Source organism: Heptranchias perlo, unplaced genomic scaffold, assembly GCF_035084215.1.
Source record: "Heptranchias perlo isolate sHepPer1 unplaced genomic scaffold, sHepPer1.hap1 HAP1_SCAFFOLD_986, whole genome shotgun sequence".
Taxonomy (NCBI): Eukaryota; Metazoa; Chordata; class Chondrichthyes; order Hexanchiformes; family Hexanchidae; genus Heptranchias; species Heptranchias perlo.
The window spans coordinates 17,501-27,500 of NW_027140032.1; positions in this window are offsets into that span (position 1 = coordinate 17,501).

Sequence of the window (10,000 nt, forward strand, 5' to 3'; positions counted from 1 at the left end):
ACCACTTTCCGCCGCCTCCCTCCGCGGGCGTGAGACCGACGGTCGTCGGGTTTGGTTCCGCGGCTAGAGCAGGACGAGGGGCAGCGAACGGTACTGGAAGGAACCCGGTCGCACACCGGGAAGTCGACTAGCGGGCCGCCGAAAGCGAGCTCGGGGCCCCGGTTTGTCCGTCCCACCCGGAGGCCCATATCTCCGGAAGGCACAGGCCGATTTCCACCGGGTATGGCTCGTTGTGTGCGGCCGGACCAGGCGCAGCGGACGGTACCGAGCACTCGGAGGTCGGGCGCTGCCCGCCGGAGGTACAGCGAAAGGCTGCAAACCACTTTCCGCCGCCTCCCTCCGCGGGCGTGAGACCGACGGTCGTCGGGTTTAGTTCCGCGGCTAGAGCAGGACGAGGGGCAGCGAACGGTACCGGAACGAACCCGGTCGCACACCGGGAAGTCGAGTGCCGGGTCTCGAAACGGAGCCGGGTCGGCCCAGTTTAAAACGGAGAAGAGAGTGCTGCCCTCTGCGGGTGAAAACATGGAAGTACGTTGGTTAATGATTTCCAGTTCACCCCGCTTGGTCAGGCCCACTCGGAGGCGGATAACTCCGGAACGCCGAGGCCGATTTCCTGCGGGTATGGCTCGTTGCGTGCGGCAGGAGGCGGCGCAGCGTTCGGTACCGAGCACTCGGAGGTGCGGTGCTGCCCGCCGGAGTGACAGCGAAAGGCTGCGCACCGCTTTCCGCCTGCTAACTCGGCGTCCGTGAGACCGACCGACTCCGCTTTAGCACCGGAGCTAGAGTGGGGCAAGGGGCACCGAAGGGTACCGGAACGATGACGTTCGCACACCGGGAAGTCGAGTGCCGGGCCGCCGAAAGCGAGCAGGGTGCCACCGCTCGGGGCCCCGGTTTGTCCGTCCCACCCGGAGGCCCATATCTCCGGAAGACACAGGCCGATTTCCACCGGGTATGGCTCGTTGTGTGCGGCCGGACCAGGCGCAGCGGACGGTACCGAGCACTCGGAGGTCGGGCGCTGCCCGCCGGAGGTACAGCGAAAGGCTGCAAACCACTTTCCGCCGCCTCCCTCCGCGGGCGTGAGACCGACGGTCGTCGGGTTTGTTTCCGCGGCTAGAGCAGGACGAGGGGCAGCGAACGGTACCGGAAGGAACCCGGTCGCACACCGGGAAGTCGACTAGCGGGCCGCCGAAAGCGAGCACGGGGCCCCGGTTTGTCCGTCCCACCCGGAGGCCCATATCTCTGGAAGGCACAGGCCGATTTCCACCGGGTATGGCTCGTTGTGTGCGGCCGGACCAGGCGCAGCGGACGGTACCGAGCACTCGGAGGTCGGGCGCTGCCCGCCGGAGGTACAGCGAAAGGCTGCAAACCACTTTCCGCCACCTCCCTCCGCGGGCGTGAGACCGACGGTCGTCGGGTTTGTTTCCGCGGCTAGAGCAGGACGAGGGGCAGCGAACGGTACCGGAACGAACCCGGTCGCACACCGGGAAGTCGACCAGCGGGCCGCCGAAAGCGTGCTCGGGTCCCCGGTTTGTCTGTCCCACCCGGAGGCTGATATCTGAGGAAGTCCGAGGCCGATTTCCTCCGGCTAACTCGGCGGGCAATGTGTCCCCCCCACCATCTTCGGCTGATTACCGTGGCTGGACCGGATCAAGGAGCAACGGAACCGTGCCAGAACGACGTCGGTCGGACGGCGTGAACTGATAGTGCCGAGGCCGGAAACCGAGCCGGAAATGTGCACCGATTTATTGGTCCCACTCGCAGGCCCATATCTCCGGAAGGCCGAGGCCGATTTCCTCCGGGTATGGTTCGCTGCGTGCAGCCGGAAGGGGAGCAGCGGACGGCACTGAGCAGCCGGAGGTGCGGCGCTGCCCGCCGGAGCTGCAAGCGAAAGGCTGCGCACCGCTTTCCGCTGGTTAACTCGGCAGGCCGTCAGGCCGACCGACTCCGCTTCAGCACGGGAGCTAGAGTCGGGCAAGGGGCACCGAAGGGTACCGGAAGGATCACGTTCGGACACCGGGAAGTCGAGTGCCGGGCCGCCGAAAGCGAGCTCGGGGCCCCGGTTTGTCCGTCCCACACCGGAGGCCCATATCTCGAGAAGGCACAGGCCGATTTCCTCCGGGTTTGGCTCGCTGCGTGCGGCCGGACGAGGTGCAGCGAACGGTACCGAGCACTCGGAGGTGCGGCGCTGCCCGCCGGAGGTACAGCGAAAGGCTGCAAACCGCTTTCCGCCTCCTCTCCCCTCGGGCGTGAGACCGACGGTCGTCTGGTTTGCTTCCGCGGCAAGAGCAGGACGAGGGGCACCGAGCGGTACCAGAACGAACCCGGTCGCACACCGGGATGTCGAGTGCCCGGCCCAAACCCGCTACCCCCCCCCCCCACCCGAAAGCGAGCCACGGTTTGTGGATTAAAAGTGAAGCGGCAAAGATTTGTAAAACAGCGTGAAATGATGAACCAGAAGCCCAAAGTAATGGTGGGAATAAAAGTTCCGAAATGTGAAATGGTGAACCAGAAGTTGTGTGAACTGTTTAACCCAAAGTGGCAAAAATGGATTAAAAGGGGTGAAATGATCGACCGCAAAGCAGGGCAAGCATTAAACAAAAGCAGCAGCATTTTTTAAAAAGGGACAAATGGTTTACCAGAATCCCAAAAGAATGCTCAGAGACTTAAGTGCCAAAGGGGCAAATGGTTAACCAGAAGCTGGGTGAACTGCTTAACCCAAAGTGGGAAAAAGGATAAAAAAGGGGTGAACTGATCAACCAGAAGTCGACAACAATGTGCGGCGATTAAGTCTGAAAGAGGGAAAGGTTGACCGGAAAGCAGGGAAATGATTAAACAAAAGCAGAAAAATTCAGTAAAAAGGGGCAAGTGGTGAACCAGAAGTTGGGTGAACTGCTTAACCAAAAGTGGGAAAGAGGATTAAAAGGGGAGAAATGTTGAACCAGATGTCGAAAACAATGCGCGGCGATGAAGTCTGAAAGAGGAAAAGGTTGACCGCAAAGCAGGGAAAGGATTAAACAGAAGCAGCAATATCTTTTAAAAAGGGACAAATGGTGAACCAGAATCCCAAAAGAATGCTCAGAGACTTAAGTCCCAAAGGGGCAAATGGTTAACCAGAAGCTGGGTGAACTGTTTAACCAAAAGTGGGAAAAAGGATTAAAATGTTGTGAAATGATTAACCAGAAGGCGAAAGCAAAGTGCGGCGGCGAAGTCCTAAAGGGGAAAAGGTTGACCATAAAGCAGGGAAATGATTAAACAAAAGCAGAAAAATTCAGTAAGAAGGGGCAAATGGTTAACCAGAAGTTGGGTGAACTGCTTAACCAAAAGTGGGAAAGAGGATTAAAAGGGGAGAAATGTTGAACCAGATGTCGAAAACAATGCGCGGCGATGAAGTCTGAAAGAGGAATAGGTCGACCGCAAAGCAGGGAAATGATTAAACAAAAGCAGAAAAATTCAGTAAAAAGGGGCAAATGGTGAACCAGAAGCTGGGTGAACTGCTTAACCAAAAGTGGGAAAAAGGATTAAAAGGGGAGAAATGTTGAACCAGATGTCGAAAACAAGGTGCGGCGATGAAGTCTGAAAGAGGAATAGGTCGACCGCAAAGCAGGGAAAGGTTTAATCAAAAGCAGCAATATCTTTTAAAAAGGGACAAATGGTGAACCAGAATCACAAAAGAATGCTCAGAGACTTAAGTCCCAAAGGGGAAATGGTTAACCAGTAGCTGGGTGAACTGTCCAACCCAAAGTGGGAAAAAGGATTAAAAGGGGTGAAATGATTAACCAGAAGGCGAAAGCAAAGTGCGGCGGCGAAGTCGTAAGGGGAAAAGGTTGACCAGAAAGCAGGGAAAGCATTAAACAAAAGCGGCAACATTTTTAAAAAAGTGGCAAATGGTTAACCAGAATCCCAAAAGAATGCTCAGAGACTTAAGTCCCAAAGGGGAAATGGTTAACCAGAAGCTGGGTGAACTGGTGAACCAAAAGTGGGAAAAAGGATTAAAAGGGGAGAAATGTTTAACCAGAAGGCAAAAGCAAAGTGCGGCGGCGAAGTCCAAAAGGGGAAAAGGTTGACAAGAAAGCAGGGAAATGATTAAACCAAAGCGGAAAAATTCAGTATAATGGGGCAAATGGTTAACCAGAAGCTGGGTGAAATGGTTAACCGAAAGTGGCAAAAAAAGATTTAAAGGGGAAAAATGATTAACCAGAAGTCGACAACAATGCGCGGCGATGAAGTCTGAAAGGGGAAAAGGTTGACCACATAGCAGGGAAACGATTAAACAAAAGCGGCAACATTTTTAAAAAAGTGGCAAATGATTAACCAGAATCCCAAAAGAATGCTCAGAGACTAAGTCCCAAAGGGGAAATGGTTAACCAGAAGCTGGGGGAAATGGTTAACCAAAAGTTGCAAAAATGATTAAAAGGGGTGAAATGATTAACCAGGAGGCTAAAGCAATGTGCCGCGGTGAAGTCTGAAAGAGGGAAAGGTTGACCAGAAAGCATTAAACAAAAGCGGCAACATTTTTTAAAAATTGGCAAATGATTAACCAGAATCCCAAAAGAATGCTCAGAGACTAAGTCCCATAGGGGAAATGGTTAACCAGAAGCTGGGGGAAATGGTTAACCAAAAGTTGCAAAAATGATTAAAAGGGGTGAAATGATTAACCAGAATTCGAAAATAATGTGCGGCGATGAAGTCCTAAAGGGGAAAAGTTTGACCACAAAGCAGGGAAAGCATTAAACAAAAGCGGCAACATTTTTTAAAAATTGGCAAATGATTAACCAGAATCCCAAAAGAATGCTCAGAGACTAAGTCCCAAAGGGGAAATGGTTAACCAGAAGCTGGGGGAAATGGTTAACCAAAAGTTGCAAAAATGATTAAAAGGGGTGAAATGATTAACCAGGAGGCTAAAGCAATGTGCCGCGGTGAAGTCTGAAAGAGGGAAAGGTTGACCAGAAAGCATTAAACAAAAGCGGCAACATTTTTTAAAAATTGGCAAATGATTAACCAGAATCCCAAAAGAATGCTCAGAGACTAAGTCCCAAAGGGGAAATGGTTAACCAGAAGCTGGGGGAAATGGTTAACCAAAAGTTGCAAAAATGATTAAAAGGGGTGAAATGATTAACCAGGAGGCTAAAGCAATGTGCCGCGGTGAAGTCTGAAAGAGGGAAAGGTTGACCAGAAAGCATTAAACAAAAGCGGCAACATTTTTAAAAAAGTGGCAAATGATTAACCAGAATCCCAAAAGAATGCTCAGAGACTGAGTCCCAAAGGGGAAATGGTTAACCAGAAGCTGGGGGAAATGGTTAACCAAAAGTTGCAAAAATGATTAAAAGGGGTGAAATGATTAACCAGGAGGCTAAAGCAATGTGCCGCGGTGAAGTCTGAAAGAGGGAAAGGTTGACCAGAAAGCATTAAACAAAAGCGGCAACATTTTTTAAAAAGTGGCAAATGATTAACCAGAATCCCAAAAGAATGCTCAGAGACTAAGTCCCAAAGGGGAAATGGTTAACCAGAAGCTGGGGGAAATGGTTAACCAAAAGTTGCAAAAATGATTAAAAGGGTGTGAAATGATTAACCAGGAGGCTAAAGCAATGTGCCGCGGTGAAGTCTGAAAGAGGGAAAGGTTGACCAGAAAGCATTAAACAAAAGCGGCAACATTTTTTAAAAATTGGCAAATGATTAACCAGAATTCCAAAAGAATGCTCAGAGACTAAGTCCCAAAGGGGAAATGGTTAACCAGAAGCTGGGGGAAATGGTTAACCAAAAGTTGCAAAAATGATTAAAAGGGGTGAAATGATTAACCAGGAGGCTGAAGCAATGTGCCGCGGGGAAGTCTGAAAGAGGCAAAGGTTGACCAGAAAGCATTAAACAAAAGTGGCAACATTTTTTAAAAATTGGCAAATGATTAACCAGAATCCCAAAAGAATGCTCAGAGACTAAGTCCCAAAGGGGAAATGGTTAACCAGAAGCTGGGGGAAATGGTTAACCAAAAGTTGCAAAAATGATTAAAAGGGGTGAAATGATTAACCAGGAGGCTAAAGCAATGTGCCGCGGTGAAGTCTGAAAGAGGGAAAGGTTGACCAGAAAGCATTAAACAAAAGTGGCAACATTTTTAAAAAATTGGCAAATGATTAACCAGAATCCCAAAAGAATGCTCAGAGACTAAGTCCCAAAGGGGAAATGGTTAACCAGAAGCTGGGGGAAATGGTTAACCAAAAGTTGCAAAAATGATTAAAAGGGGTGAAATGATTAACCAGGAGGCTGAAGCAATGTGCCGCGGTGAAGTCTGAAAGAGGGAAAGGTTGACCAGAAAGCATTAAACAAAAGTGGCAACATTTTTTAAAAATTGGCAAATGATTAACCAGAATCCCAAAAGAATGCTCAGAGACTAAGTCCCAAAGGGGAAATGGTTAACCAGAAGCTGGGGGAAATGGTTAACCAAAAGTTGCAAAAATGATTAAAAGGGGTGAAATGATTAACCAGGAGGCTGAAGCAATGTGCCGCGGTGAAGTCTGAAAGAGGGAAAGGTTGACCAGAAAGCATTAAACAAAAGTGGCAACATTTTTAAAAAATTGGCAAATGATTAACCAGAATCCCAAAAGAATGCTCAGAGACCAAGTCCCAAAGGGGAAATGGTTAACCAGAAGCTGGGGGAAATGGTTAACCAAAAGTTGCAAAAATGATTAAAAGGGGTGAAATGATTAACCAGGAGGCTAAAGCAATGTGCCGCGGTGAAGTCTGAAAGAGGGAAAGGTTGACCAGAAAGCATTAAACAAAAGCGGCAACATTTTTTAAAAATTGGCAAATGATTAACCAGAATCCCAAAAGAATGCTCAGAGACTAAGTCCCAAAGGGGAAATGGTTAACCAGAAGCTGGGGGAAATGGTTAACCAAAAGTTGCAAAAATGATTAAAAGGGGTGAAATGATTAACCAGGAGGCTGAAGCAATGTGCCGCGGTGAAGTCTGAAAGAGGGAAAGGTTGACCAGAAAGCATTAAACAAAAGTGGCAACATTTTTTAAAAATTGGCAAATGATTAACCAGAATCCCAAAAGAATGCTCAGAGACTAAGTCCCAAAGGGGAAATGGTTAACCAGAAGCTGGGGGAAATGGTTAACCAAAAGTTGCAAAAATGATTAAAAGGGGTGAAATGATTAACCAGGAGGCTAAAGCAATGTGCCGCGGTGAAGTCTGAAAGAGGGAAAGGTTGACCAGAAAGCATTAAACAAAAGTGGCAACATTTTTAAAAAATTGGCAAATGATTAACCAGAATCCCAAAAGAATGCTCAGAGACTAAGTCCCAAAGGGGAAATGGTTAACCAGAAGCTGGGGGAAATGGTTAACCAAAAGTTGCAAAAATGATTAAAAGGGGTGAAATGATTAACCAGGAGGCTGGAGCAATGTGCCGCGGTGAAGTCTGAAAGAGGGAAAGGTTGACCAGAAAGCATTAAACAAAAGTGGCAACATTTTTTAAAAATTGGCAAATGATTAACCAGAATCCCAAAAGAATGCTCAGAGACTAAGTCCCAAAGGGGAAATGGTTAACCAGAAGCTGGGGGAAATGGTTAACCAAAAGTTGCAAAAATGATTAAAAGGGGTGAAATGATTAACCAGGAGGCTGAAGCAATGTGCCGCGGTGAAGTCTGAAAGAGGGAAAGGTTGACCAGAAAGCATTAAACAAAAGTGGCAACATTTTTAAAAAATTGGCAAATGATTAACCAGAATCCCAAAAGAATGCTCAGAGACCAAGTCCCAAAGGGGAAATGGTTAACCAGAAGCTGGGGGAAATGGTTAACCAAAAGTTGCAAAAATGATTAAAAGGGGTGAAATGATTAACCAGGAGGCTAAAGCAATGTGCCGCGGTGAAGTCTGAAAGAGGGAAAGGTTGACCAGAAAGCATTAAACAAAAGCGGCAACATTTTTTAAAAATTGGCAAATGATTAACCAGAATCCCAAAAGAATGCTCAGAGACTAAGTCCCAAAGGGGAAATGGTTAACCAGAAGCTGGGTGAAATGGTTAACCAAAAGTTGCAAAAATGATTAAAAGGGGTGAAATGATCAACCAGAAGTCGAAAATAATGTGCGGCGATGAAGTCCTAAGGGGCAAAAGTCACCCAGAAGGCAGGGAAATGATCAAACGAAAGCAGCCAAAAAATTATTAAAAGAGGGGAACTGATGAACCAAAAGATGAGAAACGGCCCGCAGAGACTAAGTCCAAAACGGGAACTGGTGAACCGGAAATGATTAACCAAAAACTAAGTCCGAAGAGGGAACTGGTAAACCAGAACTGAGTAACCCGATTTTTAAAATTAATTATAAATGGGGAAACGATTGAGCAAAAGGCGGAAATTAAGTCACAGGGACCATGTCCGAAAGGGCAAGAGGTTACCCCGTAGGGGGCATTCGTCAACTCAATCTGAAAAATTTGGAGGCAAATCTGACCAAAATGCGGAAATCGGACCACACCGCGAGGGGCGCCATTCGACGGGGCAGGGTTAGACGCGTCGAACGGTACCTGAAGGTCCCGGCTGCGACACGTGAGTCCGGAGATATGGCCAGTCAAAGTCTGATGGGAGGTACCGAAGCCGAAAAATCGAAACGCGTTTGCGGCGATTCGGTGTCAGAGAGTCGGTCACGAATTCAAATTCGTCCCGCTGATTCGCCAATTGCCAGCCGGTTCCGGGGGGATTGGCGGGGTACCTGCAGGATAGTAAGAGGTGGCATGTCGAGACTTAGCCTGTTTACCAGACTTGTGTCTAGCGCCTCCAGGTCTGCAGAGACCGACCCGGGCTGCCGCCCAACCGACTTTTAAGCCTTTTGGGAGTGGGAATTTTTCCCATTTTTCCCCATTTTTCGGGTTTTTTGGTCGGGCTTGAAAACGGCGGCCCCGAGGCCTCCCGGGGCTGGCGGGCTTCGGCTCCCTTGCGAGAGGGTCCGAATTCCACCCGTTTAAGCCCAGAAAGGAGTTCGGAAGTCAGTCGGTCGAGGGAACCCCTTCGGAAGTCCGACGGGGATGGATTCGGCCGGCGTTTCGGATCTCCGGTCAGAGGATTCCCCCCCTGGGCGGGGGGGTGCGAGTAGCTGCCGGCAAACGGTCCCTTGCACTTGTGGCACAAAAAGTCCGAGCACAGGTTAATGAGTTGGCCGCGGAAGCCCCTATGCCGAAATGAGAAAGCCCCCTTTGCGGGGATTTAGTGACGCATCTGCGGCCGGAGGTGGGAGGCCGTCCTGCCGAATTGACACTTGTCATTCGGGCACCTAGGGATTGGTCGGGTACCCGGAGATTTTCGAGAACACGATTTTCAGAGCTTTCTCTGACAGCCCAGGTGCACTTTAAGAGTGCCTGAAAAAGTGACACTTGGCAAAAGGCTCTCAATTTCAAAGCGGAGACCTTTACAAGAGCACTCGGAAGTCACCTGTCAGCATTTAAAGCTACATCAGGCGGCAATTTTCGAACTCTTTGTCAGTCTGAAATCGTGTTGAGCCTCGACAGCGTCGGGCTCAGGCAGGAGGAGCTTGCCAGCAGAGAGAGGCTCACCATGGATTGCTGGTGGATGCTTTTCGAAAACATATACACATTATATTATATTATAATAATATAAAGAAAAAAAAGAGTTTCTCAAAATCTCTGTGACACTTTGCAGATTTTTTTGAAAGCCAATAAAGAGAACTCTTTAACTTGAAAGTCACCTGTGCCGGCATAGCGATGACTTTTAAAACAGGTTGACACTTTCGAGCCGCGGCGGCTCTGAATCACCCCAGACACCAAGTGTGTTTGTGGGCAAGGCACCGCGGCCGGTGGGCTGCTTTTATAATAACGGGCACGCAGACTTTTTGAGAGGAATCGGTACTCTCTTCCGATCGATTTGGCGACTCGCGTCCGACATGGGAGGGCCCGAGCGGTCCAGCCAAGGCTGGTGTTCAGGCTCGTCAGGTTCCTCTCTCTGTCCCAAGTGGCAGACGGACAGTTTTAAAAGTCAGTGGGTTTTGTCGGCACGACTCTCCTG